Consider the following 21,452-nt stretch of genomic DNA (forward strand, 5'->3'; position numbering starts at 1 on the left):
TCATTGGGACCACATCCTTAACCCTAAAATCACGAGAGCAAGCAGAATACTATTATGCTGATAAACCTAAGCCAAGTCACAGTCCATTTCCAAAGTTTGATTTGTTTCAATTTCACCCAGACCATTTAAGCACTAAGCAATGAGGAAAACAGTAAAATGAATGATGATTGATATACATTCACATGCACACATACATGTATACATAATCATACACACTCATACATAGAGACACTGTTATGAAGGGATATACACCAACGTGTACAGAGTACATTTCCACAGAGTAGGGGGAACATGAATTATTACATTTTTTCTTTCAGTTTGCATGTACTTTGCACTGTTTCTAGACCAATCAATACCCTGTCTCTAGTTTGTGCATGAGTTCAACTTCTATTCATGAAGTGCTTTTAGGTTGGGTACATATCTTACTGGTCTTAATGGTTACCTGGGATCCCATTTCGATGAGATCCTGTCCCCCAATGATTTGACCTTGATAAATCCCCTACTTATATTTCTTCCTATAATTTTCACACCTCTCTGCCTATTCTTTCAACTATGTCTCATTAAAGTTGATCTTTGATTGTTCAAGACTGACACTAGTCAATTAAATACTTTGCCCTAAAGGCAACTTGGCTCAATTATTAAACTCTCTCGCCTCACCAGGGGTCTCCTGTCCACAGATATGGGTCACAGCTGATCAAGGCAATGATGCCTTCTGTCAAATCCAAAAAAGTGTGCAGAATGCCTTGTTAAAATCAAACTTAACTCCAGCCTATGGAGGGACATCAGCAAGATGATGGAAGAAGAAGCCCATCCCTTGTTCTCCCACAGATATACTGACTTGACAAAAATAATAAATAGATCAAAATGCCTCAAAGTAGTTACAGTAGACCCGGCAAGCACAATGCCTAGAATAGCTGCATTGAAATGAGTAAGAAAAGCCTTTGCTCTCTACCCACAGTTACCCATCCCCTCAAGACTGGGAGAAAATCCCAATGTACACCTTCTCACTCAGGAGGAAAAAAAGTAGAGAGGAACATGAATGCAGCAGTCCAGCTTTTGGAGGCTGCCTTGGGGACTGGTTTCTGTCTAGCCTGATGTGGGGCACTGACAAGAACCAGCATACTCTGGATGCCTGGGAGCCACTGGGAACAGAGGAGATCTCGGTGACTTGCGGCAGCACCAGAGAGCCTGCCGCACCACAAGCAGACACCCGATGGAGGAAGAGGTTGCAACCTCCTGAAAAATAAACAGGTAAACCTCTCTAATTGGAAGATCACGCAGAGAAGATGTGTCCCCACAAAGGTTTGAGGGACTCCCAGAATCTCTAGCTAGGTTGATTGGTGAAGTCTGTACATAGCCAGACTATGAAGACTGGAGAGATGGCTGTGTTCTCATAATCCCAAGTCCCAGAAAAAAAAAAAAAAAAAGAAAGAAAGAAAAAGATGACACAAAGGAAAAAAATAAATCTCCAGAAATCAATCTTAGAAAGGAAAATCAATGAAATATCTGATATCGAATTCAGAATAGCCCCATTAAAGAAGCTCAATGAGCTTAATGAGAACAAAAAGAGAAAACTACACAAAATCAGGAAAATGATGAATGAAAATACCATCAGAAGACAGAAACTAAAAAACAAAACTAAACACAAATTATGAAGCTGAATAATATAATAACTGAACTGAAAATTCACTAGAGAGGTTCATCATTGCGCTTGGTCAAGCAGAAGAATCAGAAAACTCAAAAACTGGTAATATGATATTTGAGTCAGAGGGGAAAAAAAGAATGAGGAAAAATGAAAAAAGTCTAAGGGATATATGGGACATTATAAGGAAAGCAATATATTCATATGGGATCCCTAGAAGAAAGCCAAAGAGAGAAAGAGAGAGAGATCCTCTAATTGTCTCCCTTTCTTTGTCTTTCTTCTAAGAATCCCAAAAAAATATTGGCTAAAAATTTCCCATGTCTAAGGAAGGAAATGGACATCAAATCCAAGAAGTTCAATGGATCCCTACTAGGATGAAGCCAAAAGACCCACACTGAGACACATGATCAAACTGTCAAAAGTCAATGGTGAAAAGAGAATCCTGAAAATAGCAAGAGAAAAGTGACTCATCAGAGAGCTCTCATGTTATCAGCAGATTTCCCAGGATAAATCTTACATGTCTGGAAGGAGTAGGATAATATATTCAAAGTAGTATAAGAAAAAAAAAACAACTTGCCAATTAAGAATATACCCAACAAAACTATCCTGCAAATATGAAAGAGGAATAGAGAAATAGACTTTCCCAGGTAAACAAAAGATGAGAGATGCACTACCACTAGAACTGCATTACAAGAAATGTTAACAGAAGTCCTTCAAATTGAAATGACAAATGCTGACATAAAAAGGAAAGCATACGGGCGCCTGGGTGGCTCAGTTGGTTAAGCGACTGCCTTTAGCTCAGGTCATGATCCTGGAGTCCCGGGATCGAGTCCCGCATCGGGCTCCCTGCTCGGCAGGGAGTCTGCTTCTCCCTCTGACCCTCCTCCCTCTCATGCTCTCTGTCTCTCATTCTCTCTCTCTCAAATAAATAAATAAAATCTTTAAAAAAAAAAAAAAAAAAGGAAAGCATACGAAAATATAAAACTCTCTGATAAAGGCAAGTATATACTCAAACGCAGAATCCTATAACACTGTAAGGTGCATAAATCACTTTTAATTATGGTATAAAACTCAAAAAACCAAAACATAAAAAAGAACTATAAAATTTTCTTAATGGGTATACAGCATAAAAATTTAATTTGTGACATCAAGAACACAAAATGTGGGGAGGGGCAGATATAAAGGAGTAGAGGTTTTCTATAAAGTTATCAGCTTAAAATAGGTTGTTAGAACTGTAAGATTTTTTTAAATCCCAGAATAGTTAACACATAGTGTTATATTAGTTTCAGTTGTATAATATACTGATTTAACAATTCCACACATCACCCAGTGCTCATCACAAGTGTACTCCTTAATCCCCATCACCCATATCCCCCGTACTCCCACCAACCTCCATTCTGGTAACCATCAGTTTGTTCTCTGTAATTAAGAGTCTGTTTCTTGGTCTCTCTCTCTCTCTTTCCTTTGCTCATTTGTTTTGTCTCTTAAATTCCACATAAAGTGAAATCATATGGTATTTCACTTAGCATTGTACTCTCTAGCTCCATCCATGTCATTGCAAAGGGCAATACTTCATTCTTTTTGTGGCTGGATTATATATATATATTTTTTTTTTTTTTTCCATTATATATACCACCTCTTCTTTATCCATTCATCTATCAGTGGACACTCAGGCTGCTTTCATAATTTAGCTATTGTAATAACGCTGCAATCAACATAGGGGTGTATGTATCCTTTTGAATTAGTGTTTTTGTATTTTGGGGGTAAATACCCAGTAGTGCAATTACTGGATCATAGGGTAGTTCTATTTTTAATTTTTTGAGGAACCTCCATACTGCTTTCCACGGTGGCTGCAACAGTTGGCATTCCCACCAACAATACGATTCCTTTTTCTCCACATCCTTGTCAATACCTCTATTTCTTGTGTTTTTTATTTTATCCATTCTGACAGGTGTGACGTGATACCTTACTGTACTTTTCATTTGCATTTCCGTGATGATGGGAGATGATGAGCATCTTTTCCTGTGCCTGTTGGCCATCTGTTTGTCTTCTTTGGAGAAATGTCTGTTCATGTCTTCTGCCCATTTTTAATTGGATTATTTGCTTTCCGGGTGCTGAGTTGTTTAAGTTCTTTATGTATTTTCGGTACTAACCCTTTATCAGATGTATTATTTGCAAATATCTTCTCCCATTCTGTAGGTTGCTTTTTAGTTTTGTTGATTATTTCCTTCATTGTGTAGAAGCTTTTTATTTTGATGTAGTACCAATAGTTTATTTTTGCTTTTATTTCCCTTGCCTCAAAAGACATATCTAGACAAATGTTGCTACGGCCAGTGTCAGAGAAATCACTGCCTGTGCTCTCTTCTAGGATTTTTTGGTTTCAGGTCTCACATTTAGGCCTTTAATCCATTTTGAGTTTGTTTTTGTGTATGGTTTAAGAAAGTGGTCCGGTTTCATTGTTTTACATGTAGCTGTCTAGCTTTCCCCAACACCATTTGTTGAAGAGACTGTCTTTTTCCATTGGATAATCTTTCTGCTTTGTAAAAGATTAATTGACCATGTAATTGTGGGTTTATTTCTAGACTTCCTATTCTGTTCCATTGATCTATGTGTCTATTTCTGTGCCACTACCATACTGTTTTGATTAGTACAGCTTCGTGATATAACTTGAAATCTGGAATTGTGATAACTCCAGCTTTGCTTTTCTTTTTCAAGATTGCTTTGCTTATTTGGGGTCTTCTGTAGTTCCACATAAATTTTAGGATTGTTGGTTATAGTTCTGTGAAAAATGCTGTTGCTATTTTGATAGCGATGACATTAAATCTGTGGATTGCTTTGGGTAGCATAGACAATTTAACAAATTTTTCTTCCAATTCATGAGCATGGAATGTCTTTCCATTTCTTTGTGTCATCTTCACCTTCTTTGACCAATGTTTTACAGTTTTCAGAGTACATGTCCTTCACCTCTTTGGTTAAAGTTTATTCCTAGATATCTTATTATTTTTGGTGCAATTTTAAATGGGATCGTCTTCTTAATTTTTCTTTCTGTTGCTTCATTATTGGTGTAAAGAAATGCAACAGATTTCTGCACATTGATTTTGTATCCCGAGACTTTGCCGAATTCATTTATCAGCTCCAGTAGTTTTTTGATGAACTTTCTTGGGTTTTCTATATGTAGTATCATGTCATCTGAAAATAGTGAAAATATTACTTTTTCTTTACCAGTCTGAATGCCTTTTATTTCTTTTTGTTGTCTGACTGCTGTGGGTAGGACTTCCAATACTTCCAGTACTTTTATGTTAAATAAAAGTGGTGAGAGTGGACATCCTTGTCTTGTTCCTGACCTTAGGGGGAAAGCTCTCAGTTTTTCCCCATTGAGGATGATGTTAGCTGTGGGTTTTTCATAAATAATCATTATTATGTTGAGGTATGTTCCCTATAAAACTACTTTGTTGAGGGCTTTCATCCTGAATTAATGTTGTACTTTGTCAAATGCTTTTTCTGTGTCTGTTGTAATGATCATATGGTTTTTATCCTCTCTGCTACTGATGTGATGGATCACATTGACTGATTTGCAAATATTGAACCACTCTTGCATCCCAGGAATAAATCCCACTTGATTGTGGTGATTTTTTTTTTTTTTTTAATGTATTGTTGGATATGAGTTGCTAGTATTCTGTTGAGGATTTTTGTATCTATGTTCATTAGAGATATTGGTCTGTAGTTCTACTTTTTGTGATGCCTTTATTTGATTATGGCATCAGGGTAATGCTGGCCTCATAGAGTGAATTTGGAAGTTTTCCTTCCTCTTCTATTTATTGGAATATTTTGAGAAGAACAGGTGTTAGCTTTTCTTAAAATGTTTGGTAGAATTCGCCTGTGAAGCCATCTGGTCCTGGACTTCTGTTTGTTGGGAGCTTTTATATTACTGATTCAATCTTCTTTGCTAATAATCAGTCTGTTCAAATTTTCTATTTCTTCCTGCTTCAGTTTTGGTAGATTATATGTTTGCAGGAATTTATCCATTTCCTTTACATTGTCTACTTTGTTGGCATATAGGTTTTCAAAAAATTCTTACAGTTCTGTAGTGTTGTTTTGTTATTTCTCTTCTTCCATTTGTGATCTTATTTGAGTCCTTTCTCCTTTTTTTATGAGTATGGCTAGATATTTATCAATTTTGTTGCTCTTTTCAAAGAAACAGCTCCTGGTTTCACTGATCTGGTTTTTTTGTTTGTTTGTTTTGTTTTGTGTTTATATCATTTGTTTCTGCTCTAATCTTTATTGTTTCCTTCCTTCTGCTGGTTTTAGGTTTTGCTTGTTGCTTTTCTAGCTCCTTTAGGTGTAAGATTAGGTCACTTATTTCAGATTTTTCTTGCTTCTTGAGGTCGGCCTGTATTGCTATAAACTTCCCTCTTAGAACCACTTCTGCTGTATCACAAAGGTTTTGGAACATTATGTTTTCGTTTTCATTTGTTTCCATGTACTTTCTGATTTCTTCTTTGATTTCTTGGTTGACCCATTCATTGTTTCATAGCATGTTATTTAACATCTGTGTGTTTGTGTTCTCTCCAGACTTTTTCTTCATTTCTAGTTTCATGGTGTTGTGGTCAGAAAAGATGTATGGTATGACTTCGATCTTTTTGAATTTGTTGAGGCTTGTTTTATGGCCTAATATGTGACGTATTCTGGAGAATGTTCTATGCACACTTGAAAAGAATGTGTATTCTACTGTTTAAGGATGGAATGTTCTGATTATATCTGTTAAATCCATCTGGTCCAGGGTGTCATTCAAAGGCATTGTTTTGCGGATTTTCTGTTTGGATGATCTTTCCATCAATGTACATGGTTTGTTGAGGTCCCCTAATATTATATTACTATTGGTTAGTTCCTTTAAGTCTGTTATTGTTTTATGTATTTGGGTGCTTCCGTGTTGGGTGCATAAATATTTACAATTGTTATTTCTTCTTGGATTGTCTCCTTTATTATTATATAGTGTCCTTCTTTGTATCTTGTTACAGTGTTTGTTTTATAGTGGTTTTTGTCTGATATAAGTATTGCTACTTCTGCTTTCTTTTGATATCCAGTTGCATGATAAATGTTTCTCCATCCCATCACTTTCAATCTGGAGATGTGTTTAGGTCAAAATTAGTCTCTTATAGGCAGCATATGGATGGGTTTTGTTTTTTTATCCACTCTGTCCCCCTATGTCTTTTGTTTGGAGCTTTTAGTCCATTTCTATTAAAAGTAACTATTGATAGATATGGATATGTATTGCCATTTTACTTGTTTTGTGGTTATTTTTGTAGTGTTTCTCTGACCCTTTCTTCTCTTATTCTTTTTCATGGCTTGTTGGTTTTCTTTAGTGATATACTTGGATTCCTTTCTCTTTATTCTTTGCATATTAGTGGTTTGATTTTTGGTTACCATTAGGTTTGTGTATGACATGTCGTGCATACAGCAGTCTATATTAAGTTGATAGTCGCTTAAGTTTAAACCCATTCTTTACTCTTCTCCCCGCAACATTTTAGGTATATGGTGTCATACTTTACATCTTTTTATTTTGTGAATCTCTTGACTGGTTTTTTCATAGAAAAACTTATTTTTATTGCTTTTGTGTTTTCTGCTTTTCATACTCTCACTTACAATTTTTCCTTTCCACTCAAAGAGTCCCCATTAGTATTTCTTATAAAGCTGGCTTAGTGGTCATAAACTGCTTTAGTTTTTGTTTGTCTGGGAAACTCCTTATCGCTCCTTCATTTTTTTTTAAGATTTTATTTTTAAGTAATTGCTACACCCACTGTGGGGCTTGAACTCACAACCCTGAGATCAAGAGTTGTGTGCTCCACTGACTGAGCCAGCCAGGAGTTCCCTTATCTCTCCTTCTATTCTGAATGACACCTTTGCTAAACAGATTATTCTTAGCTGTACATTTTTCCCTTTTAAGACCTTGAATATGTCATGCCACTCCCTTCTGTCATGCAGTTTCTGCTAAAAAAAACCCACTGATAGCCTTATGAAGATTCCCTTGTATGTAACTCCCTTCTTTTCTCTTGCTGCTTTTAATTTTTTTTATCACTACTTTTTTGCCATTTTGATTACTATATGTCTTAATGTGAACATCCTTGGGTTGATTTTTTGAGGGGATCTCTGTGCCTTCTGGATCTAGATATCTGTTTCCTTCCCTAAATTAGGGAAGTTTTCAGCTATTATTTCTTCAAATAAATTCTCTGCCCCGTTTTCTTTCTCTTCTCCTTCTGGGACTCCTATAAAACAAATGTTACCGCACTTGATAGAACCACTGAGTTCCCTAAGTCTATTCTCATTTTGCATAATTCTTTTTTCTCTCATTTGTTCAGCTTGACTACTTTCCATTACTCTGTCTTTTAGTTCATTAATTCGTTCCTCTGATTCTTCCAGCTTGCTATCTATTCCATCAAGTGTATTTTTAATTTCATTTATTGTGTTCTTCATCTCTGATTAGTTCTTTTTTACATAACTATAAGACATTTTATGTAATCCTCATGGAAACCACAAAGGAAAAAAACAATAGAAGATATACAAAAGAAAATCACAAAGGAAACTAAATATGTCACTACAAAAGATCAACAAAACATAAAGGAAGGCAGCAAGAAAGGAAAAAGAAGAACAAAACAGCTATAATATATACAGGAAACACTTAACAAAATGTCAATAGTAAGTCCTTCCCTGTCAATAACTACTTTATATGTAAATGGTTTAAATTCTCCAAACAAAAACCATAAAGTAGTTGAATGGATTTTAAAAAGCAGACTCATTTTAGATGTAAGGACACACATAGGCTAAAGGTGAAAAGCTAGGAAAAGATAATCCATCCAAATAGCAACCAAAACAGAGTAGGAGCAGCCCTATTTACAGCAGCTGAAGCAGGCATGAAGTCAAGCACGGTCAAAAAAGACAAAGAAGACATTATATAATGGCAAAAGGGTCAATTCACCAGGAATATATAATTATAACTATATGTACACCTAAACATCAGAGCATCCAAACACTTGGAAAAAAGTGACATAATCTAAGGCAGAAATAGATTATAACACAAAGGCAGCAGGAGATTTCAATACCTCATGTGATGGTTCATTTTATGTGTTAATTTGAATGGGTCATGGGGTTCCCAGATCAAACATTGTTTCTGGTTATGTCTGTGCAGGTGTTTCCAGATAAGATTAGAATTTTAATTGGCGGACTCAGAAAGTAGATGATTGCCCTCTCCAGCATGGTTTGGCATCATCCAATCCACTGAAGTACTGAAGAGAACAAAAGGCAGAAGTAGGAGGAATTTATCCTTGTTTTTTTTTCCCTGCTTCACTGAAATGGAACATCTCATTTCATCTTCTGCCCTTGGAGTAGGATTTATACCATCAGCTCTCCTGGTTCTCAGGCTATAGGACTCAGTATGATGAATTACATCACCAGCTTTTCTAGGCCTTTAGTTTGCAGAGAGCATATCATGAGACTTCACAGCCTCTATAATCACATGACCCAATTATTGACAAAAAATTTCCTTTTCTTTCTTTAACCCTAACACAACCCCACTTTCAATAATGACTAGAACAACCAGACAGAAGATCAATAAGAAATGAGAGAACTTGAACACTAAAGACCAATTCCTAGCAGACATATGGAACATTCCACCCAACGACAGTAGAATACACACTCTTCTCAAGTGTACATGGAACATTCTTCAGGATAAATCACATATTAGGACATATTAGACCACAAAACGAGTCTTAAAAGTGTGAGAATATTAAAAAAAAATTAAGAGTATTGGTATGAAATCATACCAAGTATATTTTCTGACAACAATAGAATTAAACTAAGTATCAGTAATAGAAAAATAACTGGAGCATTCATAAATATGTGGAAATTGAACAACACACTCTTGAAAAACAATGAGTCTAAGAAAACTTCACAAAGGAAAATAGAAAACAGAAAATATCTTGAGACAAATAAAAATGAGAACACAATACACGAAACCTATGGGATACAATAAGTCTGTACCAAGAGAGAAGTTAATAGCAGTAAACACCTACATTCAAAAAGCGGAAAGATCTGGAATCAATAACCTAACTTTACACATCAAGAAACTAGAAAATAAACCAAGCCAAAAATTAGCAGAAGAAAGGAAATAATAAAGATTCAAATAAATAAATAAAATGGAGAACAGAAAAAAAAAAATAACGTGAATGAAACTAAGAGTTGGGCTTTGAAAAGATCAACAAAACTGAGAAATTTTTTGCTAGACTAAGGGAAAAACGTGAAGAAAAGTCACGTTTTCAGTCAAGCCAGAACTGAAGAGTTGATACAACAGCTGATGCCACAGAAATAAAAAGGATTATAAAGGACTACTATGAACAATTGCATGCCAACATAGCAGAAATGAATAAATTCCTAAAATATAAAACACACCAAGGCTAAACCCAGAAGAAATACAAAATCTGAGCTGAACTATACCCAGTAAAGTGATCAAATTAGTAATCATAACCTCCGAACAAAGAAAAGCCCAGGGCCAAATGGCTTCACTGGAGAATTCTATCCAGCATTTAAAGATGAATTAATGCCAATCCTTCTCAAATTCTTCCAAAAAGCTGAAGAAGAAGAAACACTTCCAATCTCATTTTATGAGACTACCCTGATACCAAGCCAAAGATACCACAATAAAAGAAAACTACAGACCAATATCCATGGTAAACACTGCTGAAAAATCCTCAAAAAAATACTAGTAAACTAAATTCAGCAGCACATTAAAATCAATATACCCCATGACCAAGTGGGATTTACTCCTGGGATGCAAGAACACTTCAGTATTTGAAAATCTATTAATTTAATACACCCCATTAGTAGAACAAAGGGCAAAATTCACATGATCATCTCAAATGACAGAAAAAGCATCTGACAAAATTCAACACCATTTCATAAAAAAATGCTCAACAAACTAGGAATAGGAGGAAATTCCCACAATATTTTTTTAAAAATCATATGTGAAAAGCCTACAGCTAACATCATATGCAATGGTGAAAAACTGAAAGCTTTTCCTCTAAGACCAGGCAGAAGGTAAGGAACCCCAGTCTTACTCCTTCTATTCAACACAGTACTGGAAATCCTAGCCAGAGCAATTAGACAAGAAAAAGAAATCAAAAATATCCAAACTGGAAAGGAAGAAGTTAAATTATCTCTGTTCACAGACAACATGCCCTGCCCTTCTATGTAAAAACCCTAAAGATTCCACCAAAAAAAAAAAAACTATTAGAACTAATAGTTTTCAGCAAATTTTCAGGATACAAAACCAACAAATAAAAATCAGTTGTGTTTTTATACACTAGGAATGAAAACTTTTAAAAGAAAATTAAGGAAACAATCCCATTTACAATAGCACCAAAAAGAATAAGATACTTAGGAATAAACTGAACCAAGGGAGTGAAAGACCTGTACTCTGAAAACTATAAAATATTGTTGAAAAAAATTAGAGAAGACATAAATAAATGGAAAGACAACCCATGTTGATGGATTGGAAGACTTAAGATTATAAAATGTCCATATTACCCAAAATGATCTATAGATTTAACGCAGTCTCTATAAAAATCTCAATGGCATTTTTTTAAGATTTTATTTATTTATTTGACAGAGAGAGAGAGCACAAACAGGGAGAGGGGCAAAGAGAGAGGGAGAAGCAGGCCCCCTTCTGAGATCGAGCCCCCAGGACCCTAGGATCATGACCTGAGTCGAAGGCAGACACTTAACTGACTGAGCCACCCAGGTGCCCCCTCAATGGCATTTGACACCAATAAAAAGACTATTCTAAAATTCACAGAATTCGGGCATCTTTTTGCCCAGAGCAAAAACAATCCTGACAAAGAAGAAACTAGAAATTTCATTCTTCTAGTTTCAGAATATATTACAAAGCTATAATGATCAAAACAGAATAGTACTGGCATAAAGACAGATGAATAGGCCAACAGAACAGAATACAGAGCCCAGAAATAAATCCTCACGTACATGGCCAAATGATCTTCAGTGAGGGTGCCAACACTACATAATAGGGGAAAGATAGTCTCTTGAGCAATTGGTGCTGGGAAAACCAAATGCCCACATGCAAAAGAATGAAGTTGTATCCTTATTTTACAACATATATAAAAACCAACTCAAAATAGATTAAAAACATAGCTTTGAAACTACAAAACTCCCAGAAGAAAATAAGATAAGCTTCATGACATTGGATTTGGCAGTGATATCTTGAATATAACACCAAAAACACAGACAACAAAAAAGCAAACATAAACAAATGAGACTAAAGCAAACTTAAAAATTTCTGCACAGCAAAGGGGATGTAATGTACAGCATGGTGACTATAGTTAACAATACTATATTATGTATAAGTAATAAGTATGTACTATCGTTTGTAAATAAGAGGTAGATTTTTAAAGTGCTCACCACACACACACATGCAAAATTTTAACTATATAAGGTGATGGATGTGTTAATTATGTTGCAGTAATCGTTTTGCAATATATACACATATAAAATCACTTCTCTGTACACCTTAAATTCACACAATCTTATATGTCAATTACATCTCAATAAAGCTGGAAAAAATTAAAAATAGAATTATCATATGACACCGTAATCCCCTTTCAAGATATATATCACAAACAGAATTGAAAACGGGATCTCAAAGAGACATTTGCATATCCATATTTACCGCAGCATTATTCACGGTTGCCAAAAGGCAGAAGAAACCTAACTGTCCATTGATGGATCAATGGATAAACAAAATGTGGTGCATACGAACAATGGAATATTATTGAGCCTTAAGAAAAAAAGGAAATCTTGTCAAATGCTACAAAATACGGATGAAGCTTGAGGACACTATGCTCAGTGAAGTAACAGTCACAAAAAGATAAATACGGCATGATTCTGTTTATATGAGGTATCTAAGATAGTCCAACTCACAGGCAGAAAGTGGGATGTGGTTGCAAGGGTCACAGGCAGGGGAGGGAAATTGGAAGCTCTTGTTCAATGAGTACAGGATTTCAGTTGTACAACAGGAAAAACTTCTAGAGATCTGTTGCACAACAATTAACACTGCTATCTACTTAAAAATGGTTATGGTCATAAACTTTGTTATGCGTGTTTTGCCACAATTAAAAAAAAAAACTGACACCATGTAAAGCAAAAAAAAAAAAAAAAATCAAACTAAACTTCAATATAAATTCTAATAAATACGAACCTTAGAAATTAATTCACCTTATTTTATAGATGAGCAAAGCGAAGCATTCATTGTAACTGGCTTTTCAAATAAGTAGGTGAGTTTGTAATGACTGACTTTTGTGAACTATTCTGGTTCCTTGTGGTTTAAAATTTGTGATGAGTGTGTGTACATAATATTATAATGTATTATTGTTGATGGGAATCTATATACCAATCTATAGCTTCTAGGATATTCTATGAAGCTCAGGACATCTGACCTGCCCAGTTCTCCAAGGTTTTGGCCATTCTCCATCATGTCCCATGATTGTCAAGGACATCCTCAGTCACACACCTGCAGTTCTTTCTGTACCCTGGCATTCGACTCACCTGAGCTTCACCTGAATGCACTTAAAAGAAATACACGAATTTCTGTCTTAATATCTTCATCTATCTTGGGCTTTGGTCCAAGATTCTGATTTATTTTCCTTGTTTAAGCTCATTCTCTTTGATTTAGAGGACGGGGACCAAAACGACAATGAGGAGATCCATCTTTACATGATCTTTACTTTTTACATCATTAGTCCCAAGCAGAGGCTGAACACGGCCTTGCTCTTCTTATTCTAAACATTGCAAGAAGAGCCTGTTCGTTGTCTTCAGCATTTTTTTCCAAACCCGCCCTCATGATGAGGTTCAGTCCTGACAGTCTTCTTATGGGTTCATGTTACTGTTTTTCACTTTGCTTGGACACCTGCTCCCTCTACAGCCCGTATGCACGTCCTCGCTAAGTGTCACCTCACAGGTAGACCCTAGGGAGTGATGTGCCATTCCTGTGCCTTCTTTTGCTTCCTCGTAATGACCATACGTGACTGCAGAGCCATGACGCTGCTTTGTAGAATCTCCCACCCCACATCTGATTTTACAGTCTCTGTCCATCCCCTGGGCTCCTCTCTCCCAGCATTTCAAAATCCACTCTCTTAGGATCCACTAGGCACCAGACTATTTCAACATAGTACAAAACAAGCTAGTGAGATCATTTTCTCCAGTGGTTTTGCCACGTTTATGTCACCAACAAGTTCTTACTTAGTAAGTAGATTCAAGTCCAAGTCCATCACAGCACTTGAATGGTACGTTTTTAGAAAGCACTCCAACTTGTTTAATTAAGTCACCTAGACTTTCTGAGAAGGAAACTTCGGCCGAAGTCCGAGCACACTGCTGTCTTCTTCAGGCAGGATGACACCGCCTGAATTGACAGAGCTCCTGCCCAGTGATAAGCTCCGAGCTAAGTGGGTCCAAGAAACTGTATCTCATTTAATCTCACATTTTACCCTACAAGGCAGCCACTTTGTTTACCCCATTTCACACATGAAGTGGAGAAAGGTTTTCCCACTTACTCGTGGTGCCAGAGGAGTGAGAAGCAGATCTGGAATTCCAACATATGCTTGCCCACCTCAAGGTCACCTCCTCATTGACCTCTTACACTTACTGTATATTCATACTATGTCTTATGACTGCAATTTCCTGCCTCGATGCCTCTTTTATCACCTATATTAGGAAAACTCTACTTACCATCCTTATTTGAACTCTCATGGATGTATTGCTTCAGCAAAGCCCTTTCCTGAGAAATGTCTTTGTTTCACTCCAGAAAACTGTGACTTGTCTCCTTCTACACACTATAAAATGAACACAGCTCCAGCCTGTATAAAATATCTTCCTCGGTATTCCATTCTATGAAATTTCTTTATTTCTTATCCCAAAGTTCTTTTGTCTTGTTCTTGCATTTAGTTTTAAATCACTGGAAATAAATGTAAAGTTAATGACTCGCTGTCCCAAATCATAAAGATAAAAGGCATATTAATAGACTTTTTAAAGGAAGATTGGAGAGCTCATGGAATGATTTCTACCCAGGGACTCTCAACCACATATAACTGAACTGCTTATAACCAAGAATCTAAATTAGAAAGAAAATGAGTACGCCTGAATAAGACTTTATCATTCTTAAAGGAATTATTTAATATTTCAAATGTGTTCATTAAAGGCATACAGTGCCACATGCCAGAGACTTTAACCTACCAAGTTTATTTTTAAAACACTAATTCTAGTAATAAAAGTGAAAAGAAGGCATTCAACATTTCAGTTATAGAAAAAGAATATATTCAAATGCCTATTTTTATGCAATTTATTTAATTCAATTTAGCTTATGAGAATTTGAACATCAAACTCACCTTTATCCATACCTTCAATCATATTTTTTAACCAAAAATGCCCCCAGCAATTCTGGGGGGACATACCTGACTTATTTTACTTACATTATGTAATAGTGATGATGTCTACCATGGTAATCACGTGTGGGTAAAGGAGAAGGATACGAAACAAGCACGAACACAATTCATCCAATGCATGAAATATGGGTTCTGCCTTCATTTTTTTTCTTCTTAAAATGCAGCAAATCTACAACTAATTTTTTAAATGTCCAGTTTTTGGGGGGATGATGATTATTCACCAAAGTCAGTTTCCACATAAATTACACTGAACATGACCTTTAGGCCCCATCGTTCCCTTGGATCAAGCTCGGCAGTTATCTTCTGCAAAGGGCAAGAGAGCGCATATTTTAGGCTAGGAGGGCCATAGGGTCTCAGTGGCTCACACCTTCTTTGTTGTGCTGTGTTGGGTTGCATTGTCTTGTTTCTGCTCTCCTTTGCAAATGAAACGTGTAGCTCACAGCCCGCCACACAAACCAACCACAGGTTATACTTGGCCCCCGGCCTACAGCTGGCTGCCCCTGGCTCTAGAGGGTCTTCTGTATGGCACTTGTTCAAGAAGCCAAAAAGGAAAAAAAAAAAATGGTCCTCTCTTAAAAAGAAAGAACCTGGATTTCTGCTTAGTGACAAGAGCACAGGATTAATAACCAGACCTTTATGCAAGTCCTCATCTATCCCGAGCTAGCAGTGTAACTCTGAATAAATTACTCCGTCTCTCTAGGTTTCTCTTCCTTATCTGTAAGATCAGCAGATGATTTTCATGGGAGAGTGAAGGACACAGTCAGAGGGGTCTGTGGGGCAGGGTCTGGGGTGGTGGCAGAGACAAGGGTCACAGTAAAATGTGAGGCGCGCAGGGCGCGGTCGGGGCCGGAATCTCCAAAGGGCATTTCCAGGGCTCGAAGCAGCTTGGCTTTTGCAGCGCTTACATCTAATCCAGTCCTAGAACATCTACCAAGCTACACACACACAGAGATGCGCCAGGACGTGTAGCAGGAAGTCAGACGTTCAAACAGAGCAGGTGGCGCTAAGGACAAGCCCATGACGTGTGTGCAGTAAGGAGATGCCAAAAGAGGAACATCTATGGGGTGAGGGTGATTGGAGAAAGATGTTCTGCATCTGACTCCAGCTGAACAGAGGGAGAAGCACGTTCCCAACAGGCAGGAGAATGAATAAAGTCTATGCGTTAGGAAACGTTAAATTCTGGGTGGGAAACTACATGCACCTCAGTGTCGTCCAAGGTAGCAGATGGGAGTTGGGACTGAGGAGAGGAGGCTGCGGGGTGGGCAGGAGGGGGTCAAGGAGGACCACGTTGTGCAGAGGCGCATGCACACGGTGCTGTGGAACAGGACGTCACTTGCAGCAAGAGGCCTCGTGGCCAAATTGGCATTTAAGATAAATCGCTCTGGCATCTGTGACAGGATCTGAGGGGACAGCCTGGAATAGCAAGTTAGCAACTGATCCCTGAGCCCTGGCAGGAGATGAAGACTTGACTAAGCCTGGGCATAAAAGGTCAGAATGAAGAAGAAGACTCCTCTCAGCAATGTCTACCAGATAAACTGAGACTCCCTGGGGACCCAGGGAAGGGCAGTGGGGTTGGGGAGGGAAGAGCAGGTGAGGAGGGCCAGCCATGGGGCTTCCACCCCTGGGGCAGGGGAGATGTGCAGGAATGAGAGAGGCGACCTGGAGAGAGGAACATATTCTGAACTCTCCTTGGGGCGCTGAAGTCAGGCAGGCAGGGGACATCCAGGTAAGAGGTCCCGCAGGCAGATTCAGGCCAGAAAGTACCCCAGGAGGAGGCGCTGGAACTGCAGGGCTGGAGCTGCGTGCAGGGGGAGGGTGGAGAGGGACCCTCATGCAACATGGACAGGGGAGAAGCAAGCGGGTGGCAAGGGACAGCATGGGGAGCCACATCAGGCGGACAGGGGACAAAGGAACCAGGAGCAGCTAAGAGGTGAGAGCCTGCTGTCAAATGCCCTTGGGGCTGAGGGATAAGGGTGCAGGTGAGTTTCTGCAGCAGGGTCTGAATGGAAGCTGGAAGGCCATGGGCGCAGAGAAACTCTCATGAAGGGGAGTAAACTGGTGCAGACTCTACCCCAGCTCCCTCCATATCCACAGAAACAAGCACACTGCAGGAATCCTAAAGACCATGGCATTTAAAATTGCTCTTTTTAACACAGTTACACAGAAAGTATTGTCATTCCGCCCAGAATATAAAATAAAATCAGTTGATAGGATCCTGCCACTTGAAATCTACCATCTGTCAGAAAATAGCATCACTTTGGGCGCCTGGGTGGCTCAGTTGGTTGAGCGACTGCCTTCGGCTCAGGTCATGATCCTGGAGTCCCGGGATCGAGTCCCGCATCGGGCTCCCTGCTCAGCGGGGAGTCTGCTTCTCCCTCTGACCCTCCTCCCTCTCATGCTCTCTGTCTCTCATTCTCTCTCTCGCAAATAAATAAAATCTTAAAAAAGAAAAAAGAAAAAGAAAATAGCATCACTTTGTCTCTGTCTACTTTTAGTTACAGTTAGATAATGTGGATCTACACTTCCTTAGAACCAACGGCCTGATTTACTGTGAGGTGTTCCTCGTTACTGTAATCAAACGCGAGAATAGGCAAGTAGGAAAATCTCTGCAGACTGCTCTCTGTGTTGGGAAAGACAGGCGATTCTAGCTGGCTGGAGGAGTTGAGGTGTGAACTCCTGAGCGCCCTTGGCACAGTGGCTCTTAGACACGGAGCTCCTGGAAGTCGCTCAGGGCTGTGTCCTGTGTCCCAGCCCGCACTCTAGGAACGGCTCAGGAAATCTACTCCTACCAGGTGGGGGGGAGTTAGGGAGCCCAGGGAGCACACACCTAAATCTCTGTGTACTTGAATGACTGCTCATTCTCAGGAAATGTCACAACAGAACTGTTAATGCATTTTTATCACTTCTCACGGTCTAAAAATCATTCACACATTTCTCTGAAAAAAAGTAGCTGCTTAAAGAGGCCAGTGAGTAGAAGTGCCTGATTTCAGTGGGGACGGGAGGGAGAGGCAGGTTCCCGAGGGGATCATGACCTGAGCAGAAGCAGACGCTTAACCAACTGAGCCACCCAAGCACCCCTTGGTTCAATATTCTAAAAGCATAAACTGGATCCATATGGAGGGTCACACCCCAGGCAGGAGACTGTAAAGGCACTGGGAAAAGACTTGAGACAGAACACAAACAATGTGATAATCACCCACCAGTAGGGAGGCTCTGGAAGGGCACTGAATTTTGCCTGGGGGCATCTCCACAGGGAGAAGGAACAGATTCAGGAAAGGGAAATTGGGAATGTCGAAGGAGTGGCCATGTCTACACTCACCTCCCAGGGGCAGTTGAGAAGATCAGGGGAGAGCCCAGGTGAGAAAACAACTCACAAGTGGCCCAGTTGCTACTGGGAGCTTCTCAATCTCTGAGGGTAAAGACACTTGACTTCCTATGACTGCTTCCTCCCCCCAATGCACCTTGGGTGAAAATCATCTTTTTTTCACTGCCTGGCCCTTTTTTCTTTAATCCATATGGGTAAAGTATATGCATTTTTAAACTAAATAAGTAATTTTCATTTAAAGGTTTCCTGTTCGCTTGACATGCTCAGCCTTTGCTCTCTGAAACTCGTATAGAACGATGTGTTATTTCTAGTACAGAGAAGAACCCAGAACAGAGGAGTGGCCACAAGAGTTGGGGGGAGAACCATAGGAGAAAGAGGTGAGGAGAGAAGAAGAGATTTATCACTGCTGTTAAAATATACCATTTCCCCAAGGTTTGCCCCATGTGTCTCCCTCTCAGGGGGTTATGATCAAACCCTCTTCCTTCCCACCTGTCCAATGCTCCTGTTTGGTAGAAAGACCAAGGCCCAAAAACCTTGCCTAGATCTAGCTCTCTGCCCTTGAAAACATGACGCAGGTCCTCTGGGTCCTCTGCTATGATGAGAAGATCCCAAAAAGGCAGATATGTATTTGAGGTGCTCTGCTCACCATAGGTCAAATATAAAGAACTACCATCTTTAAATATCCCAGTTCCAGTGAAATATATTTTCTCACTCATGCAAATGTTTCAACACATTAAATGACCTGCAAGTTATGTCACACATATACGTACACATATATATTAGGATCCCATAAGCATTCATCACATGAATGGCCTGCCACACTATCTACTAGAGCTTGTGTCTTCAAGCATTCTCAGATCAGAGGGAGGGAAAATCTTTACAGTATTATTTCACATGCAAAATAAAATACTTTAGTATTTTAGTATGTGCTGAACAAATTTCACTCCCCCAATTCTCAAAGGACACAGATAAACTGAACTATAGCATTATGCCCTCTGCATGAAATTTTACTGATTAAACTTATTTTTCCTTCTGCAAGTAAATATCACACTCTGGATGATTTGTATAGCAAGTGATATACCCCTGGGGCATATTAACACTATCTCTAAAGCAGTGTCATATATTCTGGTTTCCAAAAAGCCCATCAAACATAAACCTCATAGACTCACACAGGTTGGTTACCTGTGGCAAGGGACCATAGCTGTTAATGTCCAGCACATGTTACATATGCTTGCATAATTTTAATAAACTAAACTTCAAACAGACAACCTGACATGCTTTGGAGGACCCTTAACTCAGGGTTGACAAATTACCCTCAAAAACTTTTAAAACATCAAGAGCAAAATTTAATGTAGTCCATCAAGAGGAAACTTGATGGTCCAGGTAGGTCTGCGGGGTGCCCTGTCCTCAGTCGTGTGGCTTTGATTTCCGAAGCTCATGGATGATCTGGAGGTCTCTTGTTCTTACTCTTCATTCTAAGTGAAAATCACTAGAAGACGCATGGATAGATTGCGGGAGCTTCATAAGTACCCCAAGAACGCCTGGTAAACATGCGCGAGGCATTTTAACCTTCTCCCGAACAGAGACTCCAAACATTTCCCGAGATTCTCAAAGAAAGCCAAGCAGGATCCCCGCTTCCCCGGGAGCTCCTGCGCTGGGCAGAACCAAGACCGCCTTTGCGCCTGCCTTTCTGCTCCCTGACTCCTTTGGCCGGTTCAGAACAGCTAAGTTTTACTTGGCCCTGCTGAGCAAAACACAAGCCCTTCTCTTCCAATGGCTAAATAATTCTACCAGGTGGCAAATGATTAACACACAATTTAAACGCACTGGCTCAGTCCCCCAAACAGAGCTCTGAGGCTCGAGCGAGTAGCTACCGCTTCTCAGTAATGACAGATACGCGGAGAGAACTTGACGAAAATCATCTCCATTTCCTTTCGGGGGCGTACAAGGTGCCAGTTAAACCCAGCACTTGCACCGAGCTGGTGGGTTTTACCCAGCCAGGGAGGGTGGGCGGAGGCCGAGGGGAGCAGGAGCCGCGAGCAGCCCCGGATGGGTACCCCGCTGCCCCGCGGACTTGGCCCACCGTGTGGCGGCCGGGCCTCCAGGACAATGGAGCGGACCCTGGCCGGCGGGGGTCGCGGTCAGGGGTCAGTGGGATCAGGGCAAGAGGCCACAGCCAGGGAGCCCACCTCCACCCCTACATCTTTGTTCTCTGAAGTAGTCGCTCTTTTTCATCCCCAAAGGAAAAAGAGAAGGAAGACGGCCCCCTGCCGCCCCCAGGAGCGGTCGAGTAGGTGACCGCGCCTCTCCTCCCGTCTCCCGCAGCAACGACAGGCTCCCAGGTCCCTCTAAACTGCCAGTGTCGCCTCAACTCGGCCGGGTCCAGAGTTCACAGGCGTTCTGCGCTCTGCCCGCGTTCACACACCTCCCCGTCCCCCTCCCGGGAAAGGACCGCCAGCGTCCTCCCCACGCCCCCCTCTCCACGCTGGGACTCGGGCTGGGGAGCCCGCGATGTAGGTGCGAGCAGCCGGCACCCTCCCGGAGTCGCCAGCGCCGCGGGGCGGGGGGTGCGCATGTGCGCCCCGCCGTCCTCTGCACCCGGGGCGAGGCTGCTCGTTCGACTGCCCCGCGCTGGGGAGCGCGCCCGGAGCCCCGCCGCCGCCCTACCTTGCTGGGGAATGGTCCACGGGAGCCTCGTGCGGCCGGCGGCGCGAACGCGGGGATTGGCTCCGGGTGCGCTGCGGAGGGCGAGCGGCTGCGGCGGGGCGCGGGGGCGGCGGGGGGCGGGGGGCGCGGGGGCGCGGGTCCCCTGCGCCCAGGGCCGCGGCACGCTCGGGGCGGGCGCGGTGCGCGCAGCCGGGCCGCAGGGAGGCTGGCCGCGGCCGCTCGGAGCCCGGTGTGGGCTGGGCTCGCTCGGCCCGCCTCCGGGACCCGCGGCCACACTCGCCCCTCCCCGCGCGCCCCGCCGGCCGCCGGGCTCGGCTCC

At 40.7% G+C, this 21,452-nt stretch overlaps 1 protein-coding gene across 1 annotated transcript in view; it reads right to left on the bottom strand.

The window, feature by feature from the left end:
* The window catches only part of MYO16 (myosin XVI), a 574,777-nt gene extending 553,578 nt beyond the window's left edge, over window positions 1–21,199 (bottom strand). Inside the window, exon 1 of the mRNA XM_032402627.1 lies at window positions 21,134–21,199. The gene's annotated coding sequence lies outside the window, so the exon portion shown is untranslated. The remainder of the gene's footprint in view (window positions 1–21,133) is intronic.
* Between the last annotated feature and the right edge of the window lie 253 nt (window positions 21,200–21,452).

Source organism: Phoca vitulina, unplaced genomic scaffold (assembly GCF_004348235.1).
Source record: "Phoca vitulina isolate PV1807 unplaced genomic scaffold, GSC_HSeal_1.0 scaffold5, whole genome shotgun sequence".
NCBI classification, from domain to species: domain Eukaryota; kingdom Metazoa; phylum Chordata; class Mammalia; order Carnivora; family Phocidae; genus Phoca; species Phoca vitulina.